Consider the following 23,058-nt stretch of genomic DNA (forward strand, 5'->3'; position numbering starts at 1 on the left):
TGGAACCCAGTGCTTCACATGTGCTAGGCAAATGTTCTACCACTGAGCCACAACACTAACCCCTACTTTTCCTCTTCTTTATACCTGAAAACATATAGCAACCTCTCTAGGACTATCCTGTTCTTGAGGGCAGGAACCATATCTATCTGGTTTGCTGAGTTTTAAGGTGCATCTAGTATTTATCTGTCACAGTAGTAGGCTAAAATAGCTATTGAATTGGGTTACTGTAGGGCCTTCATGACATAATTTCTTTAAAATGCTTAATACAATGCCTGGGAAAGAATAAGCACTCCATAGATTTAGCTAGTGTTATGACATGCTCGGCACTGTCCTGGGAGTTGTGGAAAGTAGAAAAAGTAGATCAGACTAAAGAAGAGTAAGAAAGAGGAGGATGTCAATATAAAGTCTGTAATACCAGGAACAAAGTATTATGATATGTCATGAGATTGGATACCAGGTAAAGTACTATCAATCTTAGGACTATATCTCAGTGATCAAGAACTCTTTGCAGTATTTGAGCTAGTCTTGAAAACTGGCCAAGGAATTCATGAGGAAAGAGGTCGCGAAGATACCCATTGAACATCTCTTACAATAAGTGTGTTTGAGGGTAAGATAGAATTTGGTCTTCTTCATATTTATGATTCAAGATCCTGGCTCTGTAACTTTTTTTTTTTTTTTTTTTTTTTTAGAATTTTTTTACTTATTTATTTATTTATTCTTTTTTTCCCCTGTGGTGCTGGGGATTGAACCCAGGGCCTTGTGTTTGCGAGGCAAGCACTCTACCAACTGAGCTATCTCCCCAGCCCCTGGCTCTGTAACTTTTAACTTTGACTATGTAACCATGATTAGGTTACTTAAATATTCTATACTTCAATTTTGTCATCTATAAAATGGGGATAATAATAGAACATTCCTTATAGGGTTGTTTTGAGTTTCAGCCAAGTTAGCACATGTATAGTACTTTAATAGTACTTGGCACATAGTAAATGCTCAATAAATATTACCTAATATTAACATTTTAATCAGATGTCAGCCTGGTTTCCCAATATGCCCTCACTTACCCAATACTACAGCCACACTCACCTCACTTGGCTCTCTTCTCTGTTAGTCTATTACTACTCTTCTCCAGTATATGTCATTCATTCCAGTTAAGGCATTTTCTTTGTGTCAGGTCAACTCTGAAAACTTTTCCAGTTGCCACAGCTTTTTGTTTTTATCTTTTTAAATATTGTGGTACTTATCCCAATCTAATTTATGTGTAGTTATAATTAAGTCCAAATAGCCTATAAACACCTTGAAAGTGTGAACTGTTCCTTCCAAATATTCCAAGGTTTGCTCAGGAATAGGTATTCAGTGCACACTTTTTGAAATTACTAATTTAGTTTTTAATTTAAATATGCCCTTGTTAGGTCAAATAAGAACTGACTTTTAAAAAACCTGCCTACATGTTCTTTAATGAATGTGATGAATATTCAATTGTAACTACATTTTCCCATAATTTAACATTTAGAAATATATGGGAAAGAAGGTGGTTGGAATGAAAGTGAAGCCTAAAGACTGATACTAGATTAAATCTCTGCATTTATTTTTATTTTCCTTTGCAAATATATTTATGCGTTTATAATTTCAAGATCCATCCTATAAACCACAAATCAAGAGCTCTTTCTATTTTTTTAAGATTGATGGGTAATAGTGATGGGATATGACCTACTATCAGGACCCCTGTGAATCAGATATGAGCCAGGCCAGGTACTTCTAAAAGCCACTGGTAAGTCTTGGGAAAATAAATGGAGAGAGGGTAACTAATTGGGAATGTGCTGAATCTACAGAGAAATATGAGCTCTAGTATGATCTCTCTCTTCACAAGGGTAGATTCTCTACAGAGCACAGATGAACGCTATTTAAGGTATTTGTCTACATTATACGTTTGGGGTGTACAGATGAATTGGTTATTCTGAACTCCTGAAAACAAAGATCGGAAATAGATTTGTTTGGAACTTTTGAGGAGAAAAAAACCAAATCCGTGTGAAAGGCACAAAAAGGGTTAAAAACCCATGATGCAGAAGCAGATATCATGTCAGAATTAAACAAAGACTTATACTATACATACCAGGGAAAGCACAATCATCTTGTTGACAGATGGTATTTTTACTTCTTCAGTTGACTTAGCGGCTTTAGAATCATTATAGTTTTGGAAAGTAGTATTAAGTCTGAGTCATTAGGTCATTCAGTTTCCCTGATTACATCAACTATTTGGTTATTGAAGAATAAAAGAAACCTATTATCAAAAGTGTCATCTTGATTAGAAAGATTAAAGAAAATGAATCCAACTTATGAGAATTAACTTTCACAACCTGTTAAAAATTGACTAGAAGTTGAAAAATTGGTTGGTAGAGCAGCAGTTTTTTTTTTTTTTTATTGTAAACAAATGGGATACATGTTGTTTCTCTGTTTGTACATGGTGTAAAGGAGAGCAGCAGTTTTTATCATTAAGGTTTTATCATTTTGAAATGTGGAGATTAAAGGAGTAATATAGGGAAGATATAAACAGTTGAAGAAATCCATGAAGTTTTTTTCAAAACTACTTTTGAAGTATAATAATACATATCCTAAAACTCTGTCTTAAGTGTAAACCCAATAATTTTTACTAAATTTAGAGTTGTGCCAATACCACTACAATTCGGTTTTAGAAAATTTTCATTTCCTGAAAGAGATGCTTATTACCCACCATATGTGATTCTGTTCTCAGCACCTACCTCTAGATGTAGGTAAACACTACTCTACTCTCTGCCTCTATAAAATCACCTTTCCTGGACAGTTAATATAAATGGAATATGTGATATGTGATCTCTTTTGTCTGACTTTTTACCTAGCATAACGTTTTTTGAGGTTCATCCATCTATGAGTACTGCATTCTTTTTTTTTTTTTAACAACTGAATAATATTTCATTTTGTTATCCATTCACCAGTTGACCATTTGAATTTTTTTCCAGTTTGGGGCTATTCTGATAATGCATATAAGACTTTATGTAGATATGTTTTCATTTCTTTTGTGTAAATACTTAAGAGTAAAATGACTAGAGATATAATAAATTTATGTTTAGCATTTTTAAGAAACTGCCAAACTATTTTCCAAAGTGGCTGTATTTTTTTATATTCCCACAAGTGATGTATGAGAGTTCTATTTTTTCCTCATCCTTCCTGACACTTATTATTGTCCTCTATTATTCATGACTAACAATACTGCATACATTTTCTTGTAGTTCTCAGCCATTCCTATTTCTTTGGTGTAATGTCTATTCACATCTTTTGCTCTTTCCAATCTGGTTTGTGTGTGTGTGTGTGTGTGTGCTCTTTTTTTTTTTGAGTTATAAGAGTTCAAGTTCTGGGCAAGGATCCTTTAACACTTATATGATCTATAAGTTTTTTTTTTTCTCAGTCTTTGTAATGTCTTTCATTTTCTTATCAGTGACTTTTGAAACATAAACATTTTCAGTTTTAATGAAGTCCAACTAATTTTTTTTTCTTTTATGAATATGTTTTAGTGTCATATCTAAGAAATCTTTACCTAACCCAAGGTCATGAAAAAAATTTTTTCCTGTTTTCTCCTAAGTTTTATATTTTAATTTTTAAAATGTATGTCCATTTTCCTGGGGCCCATTGGCACATACATATAATCCCAATTAGTTGGGAGGTTGAGGCAGGAGTATTACAAGTTTTAAGGCCAGTTGGGGCAACTTAATGAGACCCTGTCTCCAAAGAAAAGTGATGGCGTGCTTTCCTAGCATGTGCCAAGGCTCTGTGTTCAGTCTCCCCGCCCCAAAACCAAAAAGAATATGCCATTTTGCATTAATTTATGAGTATGTTATAAAGTAAAGGTCTGAATTCATTTTTTTTAAAGATTTCTTTTGTTTAAATACCTTTATTTCATCTATCATTTTTATGAGAATGGAATCCAGTGCTTCATACATGCTAGGCAAGTGCTCTACCACTGAGCCATATCCCCAACTCCTAAATTCATCTCTTTTCATGAGGATATCCAATTGTCTCACTATTTGTCCAAGACTGTCCTTTGTCAAAAATAAATTGACCGTAAGTGTAAGAGTTAGTTTTGTTCCATTGATTATATGTCTGTCTTCATGCTGTACTACATTGTCTTGATTATTGGAGTTTTGTAGTAATTTGGAAATTGGAAAGTATAAGTATACCAACTATGTTCTTCACTTTCATAATTTTTTTGGTTTGCTAGATTATTTGTATTTCTAAAATATTGTAAATTTCTGTGTAATGATCATTGGGGTTTTGGTAGGGTTTGCATTGAATTTTTAGATTGGTTCAAGAAGAATTGCAATATTAATAATATTGAGGTTTTGAATTCATGCTCATAGAATATTTGTCCATAGTTCCTCTCAGCCATGTTGTATAATGGTAAGTGTATGTCTTGCATTTCTATTACAAATTTATTATTTTCATGCTGTTGTGAATGGAATTGTTTTCTCAGTTTCATTTTTAGATTACTTATTGCTAGTATATAGAAGTATAATTAACTTTTACATATTGATAATATATTCTGTGACCTTACTGAACTCATTAATTAGTTCTAGTATTTTATTGTTGTTGAAGTTTTAGGAATTTTTACTTACAGGATAAGATCCTCTGTGGATAAAGGAAGATTTTTTTTCTCCTTCTTTCAATCAGGATTTCTTTTTCTCACCTGATTGAACTGCTTAGCACCACCACAACATTCAAGGAGCTAGGTGCAGTGGTGTATGCCTATAATCCCAGCAGTAAGTGGAGGCAGGAGAATCAGAAGTTTGTGGCCAGCCTCGGCAATTTAGTGAGACCCTGTCTCAAGACTTAGAAAATATAAAATATAAAAATATAAAAGTAATTAGGGCTGATTATTTAGCTCAGAGGTAAACCCTGGTTCTATCCCTAGTACTGCAAAAAGTAAACTAAAAAGAAAAGGAAAAAGAAATAAATGGCAAAGTGAAACATCCTTTCCTTCTTTCCAATTGTAGAGGGAAAACATTCAACCTTTTACCCTTAAGAATGATGTCAGGGGTTAGGACTGAGCCTGGGGTTCAATGGCAGAGCACTTTCCTAGCACGTGTGAGGCACTAGGTTTGATCCTTAGCACTGCATACAAAAATAAGCAAATAATAGAAAGTCATGCTGTCCATCTACAACTACAAAATAAATTTTTTAAAAAAGAATGATGTTAGGGTTTGTTTTTTTGCTGTTGTTTTTTGGTAGAGTCTCTTTAACCTCTTTTGGTAGGTTGAGGTAGTTCCTTCTATTCCTAGTTCAGAGTTAGTTTTTTTTTTTAATCATGAATGATACTTGGATTTTATTAATGCTTTTTCATGTATCTATTGATGTGATCATTTTAAAAAATCTTTTATTCTATTAATATGGTGTATTGTATTAATGTTTAGTTGTTAAGCAAACATTTCCTTCCTGAATAAATCCTACTACATGGTGTATAATCCTTCTTATCTGTTGCTGGATTTGGCTTATTAATATTTTATTGAGGAATTCTGTGTATATATTCATGAGGTATTTTGATCTCTAGTTTTCTTCTTTGTCTCTTTATCTGTATTGGCATAAGATAATATTGGCTTCATAGAGTGATTTAAGAAATGTTCTATTTTCTGGAAGCGTTTGTATTTTAAAAAAAGGTCTTATTCCTGCACGTTCTACTAAAACTATCTGTGTCTGGGCGTTTCTTTGTGGGGAAAATTAAATATCTGAGTGTGGTAATCTGTATCTCCTCTCTTTTTATCTTGGTAAGTCTAATTAAAGTGCCAATTTAAAAAATCTTTTGAACCCAGGGCCTTGCTTATGCTAAGCATGTGTTCTACCACTCCACCTTCAGCCCTCTTTTTTCCCTTCGAGTATAGACATCTAAATCTGGGCCGACAATAACTAACTTATGATAGTTCGATTTACATTTTTTACTTCACAATGCTGTAAAAGTGGTACCATTCAGTAGACATTGTAAGAACCCAGAAACCACTCCTGACGTGGGAACTCACATAAGAGAGTTTATTAAGCAAACAGGCAGAGTGTCCTCCCTGCAGTGGTAAGAGAGAAAATGAGAGGGAGAGATAGAGGGGAGAGAGAGAGAGAGAGTGAGGTGAAAGCTAGGAGGAGGAGAGAGAGAAAATGGTGGGAGAGATATTCTTAAGCAGTGGCAATTCCGCGGGGCCTAACAGGGGACCGATACAGAGAAGGATACTTGCAGGCTTGACTGATGAACCAAATCTAGCTAGGATGTTCACAGACTGACAAGCTAACGTTGTAATTTGGGAGGCGGGGGAAGTGACCTGCAGCGTAAAGGGTGGGGGAGCAGCTTTATATTATATTATAGACCTGATGTTTGTACATAAAAATTCGACCACTATACTATAAAATAGGCTTGTATTAGATGATTTTTACCCAATTTAGGCTACTGTATGTGTTTCTGAGCACTAATTAAGGCAGTCTAGGTTAAGTATGAGTTTGATAGGTTAGTGTTGTATTAAAATGCAATTAAAAAAAGTTTTTTTCTAGTTGTTGATGGACTTTTAATTGATTTATTTATATGTGGTGCTGAGAATCGAACCCAGTGCCTCACATATGCTTGGCAAGTGTTCTACCACTGAGCCACAACCCCAGCCCCTTAAATGAATTTTTGACTTACAATATTTTCAATTTATGATGGCTTTATTAGGACATAATTCCATTGTAAATCAAGGAGCATCTGTCCATTCTTCTCTAATCACTGCTTTGGACTGCCTTACATACATTTTGATATGTCATGGGGGCAAATATCTCTTTAAGACTCAGCTTTCAGTTCTTTTCAGTATATAACCAGAAGCAGAATTGCTGGACCATAAAGGAATTCTAATTTCAACTTTTTGAGAAAACACTATACTGTTTTCCACAGTGGCTATTAAAAGATGGAGACGGTTGGCAAGTCACCGGAGAAGTCCGTTTTATTACAAGATGAGGCTTACATATATACTCTTGGGGCTTCCGGGTTAAGGGAGAAAGTGGCGTGTGGGTTTCTGATTGGTCCGGCTTGCCGCCAGCGGGAAAATAGGTGGCGGGAAGCCGAGACTTATGGGAAGAAGAAGCCGCTCAGGGGCCATCTTTGGTGTGGATCGGACTGCATATGGAACCTTACAGCTATAACACTACTACATTTCCACTAAGATTTCACAAGGGTTCCAATTTCTCTACATCCTTCCTGATACTTACTGGCATCAGATCTGCTATTTTGCTGCCGCCATTATTCTGCCTCCCCCACACCACTTTACAACCTGTGAACCTCCTCGTCAGTCATTGGTCAGTTGTTATTAGCCAGCGAAATCCCACTACTTAAGAATAGCTTCCCCACCATTTTCTCTCTGTCTCCTCCTCATTCTTACTCCCTCTCTCGCTTGTGCATGCTCTCTCTCTCTCTCTCTCTCTCTCTCTCTCTCTCTCTCTCTCTCTCTCTCATTGCTTTCAATACTTATTTTCTGTTTTGTTATTTGTTTTTACATAGTAACCATCTAATGGGTGAGAGGTGGTTATCTGGTTGTGGTTTGGGTTTATGTTTTCCTAATGATCAATGATGTTGAGCATCTTTTCATGTGGTTATTGGCTATTTAGGTGCTCTACAGTGAACTACATCTCTAGTCCTTTTTATTTTTTATTTTGAGACAGGGTCTTACTAAATTGCCCAGGTTGGCCTTGGACTTGGATTCCTCCAACCTCAGCCTTCCAAGCTACTGGAATTACAGGCATGCTGAGAATCAAACCCAGTGCCTCACACATAGTGGGCAAGTGTTCTACCACTGAGCCACACCTCCAGCCCTTAGTTTTTATTTTGAAACAGGGTCTGCTAAATTGTTTGGGCCTCGCTACCTTACTGAGGCTGGCTTTTTTATTTATTTATTTTTTTGAAAAAGGGAAAAGAAGTTTTGAGAAACACAGGGGACTCCTGTCCCAGAGCCTGTGGGGGCTTTTAATAAAGAGGTGATTCAAAGGCTACATTCCACCACGTTCTCTGTTGGAGTTGTAATTCACTTGTTCATTTGGAGATAGTCATTCCTGAGATCTTTTGGTACCATCCCCAAATGGATTACTTTTGTTTGTTCCTATGGTGGGTGTGTGCTCAAGGACAGTTAAATCTGCCTAAAATGGGGGAAGAAAGGTAATCCTATTTCCCCTGAGATTACAGAGGGGAGAGATTAGAGAGGAGCAGAGAAAGGAAGAGAAAAAAAAAAAGTCTCCATTTTAAAAATAGTTGCAGTGGCAGAGCAGCAAGGGCTACATTCAAAGCGTAAAGTGGATCTCTGTTTCATTTCCCCACTGTCAATCTCTGTATTCCATTTCTATGGAAAAATGGGCCAGGACATCTCCAAACTGCTTCCCGCTGAAAGGGGGCAAAGTTGGGGGAAGCAACCCAAAGTCCTTGTTCTCTATCAGGTGGGGCATGGACAGTTAAGGGCATTCAGCATCAGAGCAGTACAGTGGTCCACAGTGGCAGATGGCAGGTAACTGGATAAGTCATACTTTGGGTAGGGATCATGTTAAGACAACAATAAACAAGATAGCAAAGCATTATTTTTTTGTAAACAATTAGCACAAAAGCAATTAGCATTTCAGTCTTTGAAAACTATGAAGACAGTAACTCATATCATATCAGTGAAAAACAGATCGAATTTATCAATGTAGGAGGTTAGGAAGATTTATAAGGTCTATGAGATCAGGCTCAAATTAACTCAGGACAAACTTGGCAACTCTAGAGTCCTTTGTGATCATTATTATTAGGCACTCCCACACAAGGACCCTTCCTTTATAGCCTCCAGTTTTACTTATTTTTGGTACATAAGTGTACATCTTAAGTGACATTTTAAAAAAACATTTTTTTTCCTTTTAAATATCCATGTAGGACTTAGATTATACCCTCCTGCCAGGTGTTTAAGACCTACTTGGTCAAAATTGACCTTGTTCCTATCTACTCTTAACAGTCAGCTGAGATTCCTCAGAGATTACCCTTGGAGATGTGTTTCAAGCCTCTTGACTCCTTTAGCTTTCCTCTACCAGTGGTGCCATCTGCCTCTCTGGGCCCTGTCATTCTCTGGATCCTGGCTGTCTTTAGAGGGAAAGGGCCAAAATACCGGCTGATTTGTCCTTGACCCTTTTACTTCCTTAACTTTGGTCTCCAAGTTTTTGGTTTTTAAACACCCAGCAGGCCAGTTTCACCAGTCTTGATGGGAGTACAGGTTATATCTTCAATGTCTATACTTTTACAGTTATCCCTTTAATTTAATTGGGGTTAGTATTGGTACTAGAAGTCAGCATTATATACTATCTGTCCTATAGGTGATGACTTCTTATCTCAAATTAACTGAAGTTGTTTTATTAGATGCAGGATCTCTGCAAAACACTAATAGGCACCACTTATAAAGTTTACAAGGAAAATACAAAATGAAATTAACAACAAAAAATTCAATTTGTATAATAGCTATGAACCAAGAAAAATGACTTTTATAATCTTAAACATTTACTTAGTTATACATTATATCCCATTTATTTTGAGGTCACAGTAATCTTTACAACAAAAATCAATCTTTTGAACACAACTTTAAATGAGCTGAAGTCTATACTATTTTGGAACCATTTTAACATGGAGTAAGTGGGAGGCAGAGCCTTGTCTCAGGTAAGTTGGGGCCCTTGACAAATAACACAATACAACATTACATCTGAAGCATGAATGAAATAAAGGCTCAAAGAGTTTTAACTTTCTTTTTGTGGCAAAAGTGGCAAAATGCTTTCGGTTTTATAGTGTCACCTTTAGAAGGATCAGGTTTTCCTATTACCTTCCAAAAATACATTTAAATTCTTATTCCAATGTGGAGTAATACAAAATTGTATACATAACTTATTGACAACATGTTACTTTATCTAGCTATAAAACATCAAATGACATGAATAAATACCACCCATATTTGTTATTTCTATACAAATCTCAGACAATTGCTACAGATAATTTTGGTTTGGAGAACACCAACTTCGTAACATGCTTTCTCCTAAGCTTTACATTTAACTAAGTTTAACTTTTTAAAATATATATACATATTTTTAGTTGGCCCTGGACCTTTATTTTATTTACTTATATGCAGTGCTGAGAATCAAACCCAGTACCTTGCACATACTAGTCAACTCCAGACCTAAGTTTAACTTTTAAAGTACAACTCAGAACCCACAGTATACAGTAACAATAATCACAGGTTTGGATGGGTTAGCAGTACTAGCAAAAATCAAAGAATAGCCTTAAACCTCTTACACATTTAGGAAACAGTGTTAATGATCAGAAATAGACTTAGTCAAAGCAAACAGATGTAAGACAGGTCTTCAAATGACAGTGTGGCCCTTCCATGTCAGATGCAACGCATAAAGGAGAGTACTTATTAGTTATATTGCCAGTTAACCTAGATAACTTTTCATTTTATAAACTTTTACATAACACTTAAGACTCAGAAATAGATATAGTTCTCAGATGTACACATATCTATTCACATATATTTAGGGTGTCAACTATATTATTATTATAACCTAAAATAATAGTTGTCTCACCAGTTATAAAGTAATAATTTAAAAGACTTTAAAAGATGTATAAACCCTAATTCCTTTTTAGATTTAATTTCCCTAATAAAACCTAACAGATACAAGAAAATTACCATGATAGATAAGAGCAGATCAATGTTTCAGACTTTGCTCCATAGCAGTACATTAAAGTTCAAATAACTTTGATTGTGCTAATTACAGCCAATTTAATCACAAACACAAACTTTTTGAGATTTGCCTTTTGCAAACTTTCTGCGACTTACTTAGACATTCACAACTTGTTTGCATCCTCAGTATTGTCCTCTCTTTCTTCATATTTCACAAGAATATTACTTTATCAGACAAAATACTTTCTCATCCAGAAACATTTCTTTTAGCTTCTAATTTTCCATACTAAGATATATTTCCAAACCTATAACTTTCTTTTATCTTTTCCAGTTTTGGACCCTTTCTTAAATTCATATTCTGAAATAATCCTTATGAATGTTATCTGTGCATTTAATTTACACAACAGATTTCATCCCAGGAAAGGGTTGGACAATCCAGCATATGCAAAAACTGTGCCTTAATCATTTTTGTACCAGGTTGCACTCAAGGGGTTGGAGCACAGAATATTTTTTAACCTAACCTGTCTTTCTTATCATTATCACAATGCCATCAACTTTAAGTAAGTTCCCCACTTTCAGTTATACCCAGAGGCCCCTTTTGGGCCTTTTTCTTATACTAGGCATATTGATATGCAATGGAGGAGCCCTTTCCATCCCTTTCTTTAGGCTTCCTTGAACATCCCTTTGCAGAGGCTGCCTACAAAACACAGGTTGGTCTTAGTTTCTGTCTTTTTCTTTTCTGGGTGCCGTTGTTTATTCTGCCAGTCTCCACATGCATTTAGTGTGATAGGATACTGTTATAGCAAGAACTCTTTTGCCCAGGTGATGGATACTCCCTGACCAAATGGGGTGTCCTGTCAAATTTTAAAAGGGGAGACTATTTCTGTCCCCAGGTCATAAACTAACAGTGCTGGAACCTATTGCCACATCCTTTGTGGCCAGCAGTCTCCACCCACCATGGGCAAAAGGGGCTGGAGGGCAGGCAGAGGTCAGATTCTCTTTGGCCATTTTTATACAGCCAAGGCAGCTTTTCTGGGATTTTTCCCCCCCAGTTTAGGGCTAGTGTCCTTGACACACAGTGAGATGATCTGTATGTACCTGGGGCAAGGCTGAGAAACAGTGCTGAGAGTGCACTGTTTAAAAGATTTAGATCTTTTTTAACCCTTTCTTCTGATGTCCAGCTATCCTTGCACACCAGAAGCAGTTTTTGACTATTCAGACCTCTTATCATGCAGCTGCATAAATGCCAATACACACAAAATCTCTTTCATATACTTTACTCCTGACAGATCAACTTCAATTTTGTGTAATAATCCAGAAAAAAACATTCAAAGGCCAGATTGTGTTACAATAAACCATTTTTCTCTTAGACAGGCTTATGCCTATAGGTGGTCCATTCAGCCAAGATCTGAGCTCAGGAGACTACCTGTAAGAGCAGTGCAGCATGGCCCATGTCTTAAGGGGCCAGTAAAAAATATGAAAAACACAGATGAAAGAGGATCACTAAAACCAGGGCTGACAGGAATCTTTAAAACAGATAGACATGCACATACAAATTTCTTCCACTTGCTTTATCTTTGAGAGACCAACTCCAACTGTAGGATCGTATAATAATCCAGAAAGCTATTCAAGAGCCAAATCATTTCAGTAAAACATTATCTTAAACAGGCTTATACCTTCAGGTGGCCCTTTTTTCGACTTACTTTACCTAGGACAGACAACTCCAAATGCAGGATTGTACAAAAAAGAAACACAGAGACAACAAGAGAGGAACCCCAAAACCATGGCCAACAGACAGGAACCTTTAAACTGATCAGCCAAGATCTTTCCCAAGACACTATCTATATGGTCAATGCAGTATTGGCCATGTCTTAAAAGGGGTAGTAACAGATAAAAACAAAACAAAAACACAGACAACCAGAATTCCCAAACCCAAGGCCAACAAACAGATGAGATCATAGAACAGACCAAAAGGGAGTTAATATCCCTAAGTTCTCAAGTCTTGCTTAACCATGACTCCTACACCAGTGGTGCCACAGATGTCCCCACAAAGAGGAACCAGATGTGTGGAGTCAAGGGTCTCAGTGTGCACGCCGGGGGACTTATCAGATGGTCAAGGGTGTTGTAACTTTACTGAGTTCAATTTCCTTTTTCTCAAAAGTGGACCATGATGGAACCTTGCACCATTCATGAAGAGAAGGTGGGAGTTTTCCAAAGGAGCTTTGGCAGCTGCTGGGACAGTCCCTTAGTTCCTCTTTTACTCACAGGAATAGCTCCTCCAATTCAACCCCAGTCAAACTCATCCATCTCCTAACTCTCCTGCAGTTGGTTCTCAACAAGTTTGCAACCAACTTGCATCCTCAACAGGGAAGTGGGGTTCTTTGGAGAGCCAGGCCTTCCCAAGAAAGCTGGAGCAGGGCTGCTCTCAGGTCACAGCTGGGGTACCAAATTTTCTGCTGAATCCTTGGTTCTTGTCCTTGAAGTCAATCCAATAACGAGGACATGGTTTTTGAGAAAAGGGAAAAAGAAATTTTATTGCTTTGCTAGCAAAACAGAAGCAGAGAGGGACTCCTGTCCCAGAGGTTGTGCTTCTCCTGAGGCTGGCTTTGAACTTGTGATCCTCCTGCCTCAGCCTCCCTCCCTGGGAATTCAGGCATGTGTTACCACATCTGGCTGAAAGTATCTTTTGATGCCTGAAATTTTGATTTCTTAAAGTCCAGTTTACTTATTTTTTCTTTTGTTACTTGTGGCTTTGGTGTTATATCCAAGAAATCATTGTCAAATTTTTTAAAACTTTTGCCTACATTTTCTTCTAAGACTTTTATTGTTGCAACAATGACTGCCTTCCTGTGTTAACTTTCCATTACTGTGACAAAATACCTGAGATGATCAACTTATAAAGAGGAAAAGTTTATTTTGGCTTACAGTTTTGAAGATTTCAGTCTATGGTAGATTGGCCCTGTTGCTTTGGGGCCTGTGGCAAGGCAGCATATCATGGCAGGGAACATGTGGAGGAGCAAAGCTCCTTACCTCATGACCAGGTCATGAAAGAGAGAAAGAAATTGGGGTCTACAGTCCTCTTTAAAGGCACACCCACATGACTGGAAGACCTCCCACCCCATAAAGTTTCTACCACCTCTCAATAGTGCCAAGTGGGGGGCCAACCCTTTAACATATGGGCCTTTGGGTGATATTCCAGATCTAAACTATAGCACTGCTTCATATCCACACTTCAGTGATCAGAAGGTATAATCAGCAATCACGGCACAGATACTGATATTTGGAAAACTAAGTGCTTTTTGCACAAATTGGCTCCTTCAAGTTGCATCTAAGTTGCTCCCAGGAACACATGCTACCTGCCATGGGACTGGGGAATAGATATCTCCTACTGTTCTAAGAGTTGAGATTGACTGAAATTTATGTCCAAGCCTTTCCTTGGAAGTTGCAAGTCTTCAATAGACCCCAGAGTTCCAAAAGAGTTACATCAGATAGATTCTGCTTGTGCAATTTCTGAATAGGGAATAGATTTCTGGTGGTTCCACCATCTTCCAGAATCCTCTCTTCTTCCACATTGTGGTGAGAGTGTAAAAGTGTCTTTACACAAAGTTTCTTTACTTTTCCCTTCAATCCCCTATAGTAATTAAGGCAAACATCCTATTTGGGAAGAAGGGCAAATTGGTTGGATATTTGAAGTAATAGCTGGTAATTGTGGACACGGGGGAGGGACTCTAAAGTTAAGGTGGTATCCAATTGTTATCTGAGGTTCCTTGATTATTGGATGATGCTTAGCAGGTAGACAGGTATGTTATCTTTCATAATACTTTGTTCCTCGAGTCATGGAAGTTTTGCTCACCATTGTGGCTGGGCAAGATTGGGCATGATGTGGATGGAGCAGAGGATGCTTCCTATGTGAGAAAGGAAGAATAGAGGATGGGTGGTTGGGATTGGAGCTTAATAAAACTGTTGGAATGAGAGAAAAAAGAAGATGCAAAAAGGCTAAGTAGACTTTATGCAGGACAGATTTCTTTGGTTGGTAGTAGTCCTTCTCATTCAGCACTTAGATTGCCATCATCCTTTTGCAGTTAAAGACAGTTAAAATGAGGTGAGGTAGGATTAATTTAGTAAAGGTGGTGGTGTGATTTTCAAATCTATTTTCTGATACAAAGTGGGGACAGAGGGAAATATTCTAGAAAATATTTGAACTAATTGGTTCTAGACCTAACAATCTTTGGCTACAAACAAATTATTTATTATGCCTAAATGTCAATCCAGGCCCTTGTGAAATGAGATAATAGGGAAAAATTAAGATAATGGATATAAAATATTTTGAAAATTTCACTGTTATATAAATGTAAGAAAGAATTACTATTCTCTACTGCTAAAGCATTTAAGCGCTGCTGCAAAGTGAGAATTTCTCATAAGATAAAGCTTCACTAAAATCATGATGAAAACTAGTGGAAAGATTTACTACAAAATTTCTGTAAGCAACATTGATGCTTGTTGAACAGTGAGATTCATATGTATTTAAAGTGAGGTGCAGATCATTTAATTGTCATGAACCTTACAGGTACCATCCTTTAAACATTTTCAGAGCCCTGTTCTGCTTATGTATTTATGATGTTGGTTAAATTCAGGACATTTGTTTTGTAAGAAGCTGAAGAGAATGGTTTCCTAAAAAAGATGATAGTCTGTTTATCTAGGTCCTCCAAAAGCATTTCCTGCCAGGCAGTTGACATGTAGCCCTGGCACAACTTCAGGAAACTATTTTCTTCTGTTTACCCTTTCTGGGATAACAGCATCTCCTAGGAATTGAGATGAGGAATCTCCTTTAACTCTTTCAAATTTTAGAAATACAGTTATGTAACACTACCAAACTACTCTTTATATTAGAACAATGAAAATGCTTGTCTTTAAAAGGAAAATGCTTCTGTTTTAGTAATTTGCTAGTAGAAAAGTGAGGTCCTTAATGTGAATTAGTTCAATAAAGTGTACTCAGAAGAATATTCCTTTCCCATAAGGTTGTTTAGGTCTTTCAGAAAACTCACTGCAGCTATATCTGAATATATAAAACCTGGTAATTATGGGATAATTGTCCACATTTCCAAAATTCTGCTACACCATAAGGAAGAACCCACCATTGGGTTTCTTCAGAAGAGTATCTTCTACTTAATTCATTTATAATATTTTTATTTTATGTAACATTTCTGAAATATTTTGTGAAGGGGTGTAGGTACTATATTTGAAAATTAAATCACTCAAAATTTTCATTCCTTTCATGGAACCAATTTGTTTCTAGATGTTTTTAAAACCATTATATAGTTAGGAATGCAGAAGTGTATTATACCTTTATATTAATCCCAGAATGCATGTTATTTTAATTAAGTATAAATATATCTTTGAGAAAATGTAGTGGAAAATATACTAATTTGAGAAGGGAAACTTGACATACAGAAAAATATAATAAATTGATGCATATACTATAATTACTTATGAGCAAATATATATATTCTTTGTGTGATATTGTTAAATAAACAAATCATTTCTCAATTTCTTTGTCCTTCAAGAATGATCTAAAAAAGATTCTATAATTCTGGCCAGCCTTAGAACTGTAGGCAGCAGTGGCAGGGGAAGCAGGACCAGAGCTCTAACAAGACAGCAATGGTTGGCATGGAAATAGGTGGCAAGAGAAGGAACTTAGTCTGTGATCAGGCCTCGACCAGTGGGTCTGGAGCCAGATAAGGGTTTCAGATTAGGAGCATATCAATGACCCAAGATCAGAATAAGGCTTTGAATCAGAACCAAGTGACCTCTGAATGAAAGGATCTGGGCAAGCAACAGGTCAGAGACAAAAAGTAGAGGAGGTTGTCACACGAATACCAATGAGAAAGGCAGGTAGAGAAGAGTGAGTATATGTCCACAATTTAGAATCTCAAATTTAAGGTCTACCATTAGAATCTGGCCCTTTAGTATGCCTGTACAACATAGCTGTCTCACTTCTCATCCTCCATTCCACTCTTTATGAGGTTTCAGACTTAGTTCAGTTGTCTTTCACACACTGATACTGAAGGCTTACAACATGAATGACTCCCTGCCTTAAGGGTCAGAGGTCAATATCTTGCTGAATGAGGCCTTGAGAGTTCTACCTTAGAGACTATAGTTAAAAGGGCAAAAGATTCAGCAAATCCAGGGTCTCCATTGGTACCACACAAAAAAGAATTATCTTGGCCTTGTGAATAGGTGACTTTGGTCTGTTTCAGGACTTCTTATCTCTGTCTTGAAACCCTATTGACTTCTAGATTGCCTGGCCCTATAACTCTAATCACTGAGTGACTGCTTTAACTCAGTCCTGTGAATCTAACCAATTTTTAGAACTTCCAGCTATATATTCTAGAGGAACAAAGAACAAGAAATCCAAAAAGTCAGGATGAAACCAACAGATTAACTGAGACAGTCCTTTCTGATAGTCAGTAAACCAGTGTCCTCTTAGGAAATGAGATCATCCCCACCCTCCCTACATTGCCTGTCATGGAGGAAGCCCTTAGTAAATATTGGTTGAATACTGAATTACAGACTCTACGAATAATGAAAGTAACTGAACAGGAGTAGGAGTGAGGGAGCCATTTCTACCTAGGCACGGAACCTGAATGTGGCTTTCAGATGTGAGATGGAACATGAGGATGTTCTAGAGGTAAACTAAGGTACGAGGAAATTCTTGACCTACCCAAGGCTACAGAACCATTCCAGTCAGCACTGGAAAAGAACTAGGTATCTTCATTCCTAGATTGATGCTAAACAAATAGTTGGTTAAAACAAAGCTTAAGTCAGCCCAAAATTTTTATTAATATATAGTTTGAGTAAGTGAAATTTTGAAGATGATGGAATCTAATTGATAACTTCCTTACTACCTAACCTTCAGATAATCTCCCTTTTTAAAGTACTCATTATAGTAGTGATTATTCAGGGAAAAAGCCTGTGATGAAAATATGGTATAAGATTGTTCTTTGTTGAGCAAGTTAAAACAGGCTGGTCTGTAAGCAATTATTATCTTCATCAAAATTCCTAGCTCTAATGTTTTGGCTGCAGTGGCCCAGCACGTATGCCTTCTCAAACAATTGGATGGATTTAAAACACTTAAGAGATGTTTGTGCTTATATCTTAACATAGCATCAGCTCAACAGGAAAAAGAAAAAAAATGTATGATTTGGCATTAAGGCTTAGTTTAAAAAAGAAAATCGAACCAAAACTAAAGTAAACAAAAGTCCACAACGCCTAATCCCTGCATACAAATGAGCATTCTTGATTCAGCCTTATAGGACCCTCAGCAGCAGTACCTAGTAGCAGTTCAGGAGTGTCTTTCTTTTCCTTACTCTTTTTTTTTAGTTGGTGATGGATCTTTATTTTATTTAATTATATGCGGTGCTGAGAATCGAACCCAGTGCCTCACACATGCTAGGCAAGTGCTGTACCACTGAACGATAATCTCAGCACTTCCTTACTTTTTGATCACTTATCATTTATGGACAAAATTATCACAGAGTTGGCATCTCAGTGGGTTACCCACTATTAACATTTTTATATGAATGATACATTCTAAAGAGATTTCTTTTGTCATTATTTTATGTTCATCTCACACAACAAAAAAATATATTCTGTATTCTATGGAAACTGTTCAGGTGCCTGTTTGGTGGGGGTGTGGGAGTAAGGAGATGATTTAAAACTGAATTAGCTTTTCAAATTCTGAATTTACACTTAGTAAATGACTATGAAAAATGTGCCTTTGGATAAGATTGGGAAAGTTTGACTTAAAAATCATACTCTTTTAAGATTAAAATAATCACAGATGCATTTTGAAACTTATATACTACTGGATTAGGGTTTTGGTTACATTATAAACTTAATTAGAAATTAAGTTGTCAAACATTTATACTGTAAATTTATTTAAAGTTACTATAATTCAACACCTATTTAGAGAGTTAACAGTCATTTGCTAGATGTTGAGGATGAAGCTCAGGCTAACAGATGACTAGCCCATACCTTCAAGAGGCTCAAAGTAAGTCTAGCAGAGTCTACAGATTGGGTCATGGTAAACAATTCTTGTGAACAAATGTTACAGGCTATGAACTGAACCTTGGGGGCCAAGAGAGGGAAGAATCTATTTTGTTGAGGATCAGGAAGAAATCAAAGAAGGTAATCAGAAGTTCAGGTCTAGAACTTAAAAGAGAAAAGTTGGAGCTACCAATAGTAGATTATAATAGTTTGATAATATCAGTATATTTAATTGAAACCATACAAGCAGATAAGATGACTAGAGAGAGGCTGCATGTAGGAAGCAACAAGAAAAACCTCTTCCATTTAAAGGTTTTGTAGAAGAGGTAGTAATGAAAGACACTGAAAAAGTGTGGTCATAGAAATAGGAGTAGGAATCTACTACAGACCATAATCCCCCTTTTCTTTAAAAAATGGAGGTGAGCCAAGTGTGACGGCACACACCTATAATCCCAGCTACTTGGGAGGCTGAGGCAGGAGTATCACAAATTGGAGACCAGTCCGGGCAACTTAGACACTATCTCACTATAAAGGATTTAAAAAAAAAAAAAAGAGGCCGGTGGGAGTTGCGGGTGTTGCTTAGTGGTAATGCCCTTGGGTCCTTGAGTTCAATCTCTAGCACCACCTGAAAAAAAAAAAAGAAAGAAAGAAAGAAATAGGAGAAGGAGTTGATAGAGGCACTAGGAACATAAAGAAGGTCAAGTAAGAAGCTCAAGATATTATAGAAAAAAAGAAACAACAGGAGTAAGAAATTTCTAAATATAATAGTTGAAATAAAAAAATTGGTTGAAAAATTAGAGGTAAAATTTACAAAAGTTCACATAAAGTAGAATAAAAAGACAGTGAGGTGGATAGTTAAATCAATCCAAGGATATATATATATCTATATATGTCTATATATAGATATATATATATATATATATCTATTAAAAAAAAAAAATATATATATATATATATCTGGAGAGTCTCCAGATTCAAAGGACCCACCAAGTGTGTTAGGACAGCTTTTGAAAAAGTACCTATACCAAGGCACATTATCATGAAATTTCAGAGCCTATAAAGCTTCCCAAAAAAATAGTTCATATATATATATATATATATATATAATTTACTGTGGAATATATTCTCCAGCTGCAATATTAGAAAGTATATGAGGATATGACCAATGGAGCAATGCCTTTTAAAATCTGATTTGACATTTTTTATTTATTTACAATTTGTTACTCAACCCAACTATCAATCCAGTGGGATAATAGATTAATTTTCAGCCTTGCAAAAGAACAAAAAGATTTACCTCCTATGCATTCTTTCTCAGAAAACCACAGGAGGAGGTGCTCACAAAATAAGGGGATAGAACAAGAAAGAGAAAGATATGAAATGCAAGAAGCAGAACCAACATAATAGAGGTCATTCTTCAAAAGGAGTAGGCATGTAAAGGTACATTCTGGCAGGTAGAGGAGAGTTGAGGGGGTTTACACCTCAACTTTTGGGTGCTAGGGCCTAATGCCATGAGGACTCTGCCCTCATGAAGGGATTAAAGTCATTATTGCAAGAATGAGTTTATTATCTGGAGAGTGGACTTGTTATAAAAGTGAGCTTGAGATGTCAATTCTTCTCAAACTGTTTGAAACTATTGAAAGGGAGGGGCCTCTTCCAAAATCATTCTGTGAGGTCACTGTTACTCTGCTACCCAGACTGGACAAAGACACACAAAAAAAGAAAATTACTGATCAATGTCCCTGATACAAAAAGCGTTTCTGTTTTCTCAGGGGCAAAGGCAGTTACCTGCCAACAGTGAGTAGTTAGAAACTTTGAGAATAGAGAGGCTTGGGACAGCTCCTGTAGGGGAGAAGAAAAGAATCTAAATCACCAAGAATGAAAGGATTTTTGAGTGGTATTCAGTATTAGGAGGAGGTTTGCAGTGAAGCCTGTCAATTTCTCTTATACCTTACAGCAAGATTTCAGAAATGATGAAGGTACTTTTTCGGTCAGTATGACTGTTTATTAGAAAATCACTTTCTGTTGAAATGAAGATGTGTTTTTGCCATACAAATTGAATGATTGTTAGCAAAGGATTTTTTTTTTCACAATATTGGAGTTTCAATGCTGGAAATATGAGGCTCTTAGTAATTATGTATAGTAAATAATTTTGGTAGTAAAAACCATACACATACGCCCCATAAGAAATTAAGTTTCCAGTATATCTGTAACTTGGCATTTGGAGCCTTTAAATATCTTGGTTGTTAAATCTTGATTAACTGAAATTTGACTGATGAATATAGAGGGAACTAAGGACAGTATGGAATGCCAGTTATACTACAAGAAAAGGGGCAAAAAGGAAGGAAAAGAGGAAATTACATATCATACAGGAAACAGTATGGGTCTGTCCTCTGTCTCTGGTGTCAACCATGTTGTCTAGCATAAAAGAAATGTTGGGGTAGGTATCACCTAGTAACTCAGGGTACCAGTAAACTGCTACACCCATTTTACTGAGGTGAGCTGGGTGCAGTGCCACACACCTAAAATCCCAGCTACTTCAGAGGCTGAGGCAGAAGGATTGCAGGTTCAAGGTCAGCCTCAAGAATTTAGTGAAACCCTGTCTCAAAATAAAATTTAAAAAGGCTGGTGATATGGTTCAATGATAGACTGCTGGTCTAGAATGTGTAAGGTCCTGAATTTACTCCTTAGTAACACAAAACAAAATTGGGGTGAAATTCACACAACATAAAAATTCATCACTTTATACAATTTGGTGAAATTACATTTACAATATTGTACAACCATCATTTCTGTCTGCAGAACATTTTCATCACCCCCAAAGGAGATCTCACATCCATTGTGGTTTAAATGTGTTCTCCAAAGTTCATGCGTTGAAGACCTAAGTCCTGATGTATCAGTTTTGGGTGCTAGGGCCTAATAAGAGGTGAGTAGGCCATGAGGACTCTGCCCTCATGAAGGGATTAAAGTCATTATTGCAAGAATGAGTTTATTATCTGGAGAGTGGACTTGTTATAAAAGTGAGTTTGAGATGTCGATTCTTCTCAAACTGTTTGAAACTATTGAAAGGGAGGGGCCTCTTCCAAAATCATTCTGTGAGGTTACTGTTACTCTGCTACCCAGACTGGACAAGGACACACAATAAAAGAAAATTACTGATCAATGTCCCTGATACAAAAAGTGTCAACAAAATACTAACAAATAAATCCAATAGCACATAAAAAATTATATACCATGACCAACCAGGATTTATCCCAGGAATGTAAAGGCTGGTTCAACATATGCACATTGATAAACATAATACCTCACATCAACAAAATGAAGGATTTAAAAACCTGTGATTATCCCAAGAGATGTGGAAAAAAAGTGTTTCATAAAATTCAACATCCCTTCATGGTAACAGCTCTAAAACAACTAGGTATTGGAGAAATATATCTCAAAAGGCTACATATGCATATCCAAGATCATATCCTACATTATACTAAATGAAGAAAAGAGGAAATTTTCCCCTCTAATATCAGAAACACGACAAAGATTTTTTTTTTCATACTGGGGATTGAACCTAGGGACACTTTACCCTCTACCACTGAGTTATATCCCCAGCCCTTTTTATTTTATTTTTAAAAATTTGAGACAGAGTCTTACTTAGTTGCCCAGGCTGGCCTTGAACTTGCTATCCTCCTGCCTTAGACTTTCAAGTCAGGGATAACAGGCATGCATCACTACTTGCAGCTAGCGTGTGTTCACTTTCACCACTGTTATTCAATGTAGTACGGAAGTCAAAATATCCCTATTTACAATATGATTTTATATATAGGAAAACTTAAGATGCCACTAAAATACTGTTAGAACTGATAAACCAATTCGGTAAGACCACAGGGTATAAAATCAACATACAAAAACTAGTGGCTTTTTAATGCACCAATAACAAACTTGCTGAAAAGGAAATCAAGAAGCCAATCCCACTCACAATAGCTACAAAAGAAAATAAAATACCTGAGAATTAATTTAAGCAACAAAGTGAATGATCTCTACAATGAAAATTCTAAAACACCATGGAAGAAATGAAGAGGACACACACACACATACACACACACACACACACACAAGATATTCCATATTCATGGATTGGAAGAATTTATATCCTTAAAAATATCCATACTCAAAGGGGAATGAAGGGAAGGGAGAAGGAATGGGAAGAGGAAAGACAGTAGAATGAATCATACATAACTTTCCTATGTTCATATATGACTACATGACCAGTGTAACTCTACACTATGTACAATCACAAGAATGGTAAGTT

Source organism: Sciurus vulgaris (genome assembly GCF_902686455.1).
Source record: "Sciurus vulgaris genome assembly, chromosome: 11".
Classification (NCBI taxonomy): domain Eukaryota; kingdom Metazoa; phylum Chordata; class Mammalia; order Rodentia; family Sciuridae; genus Sciurus; species Sciurus vulgaris.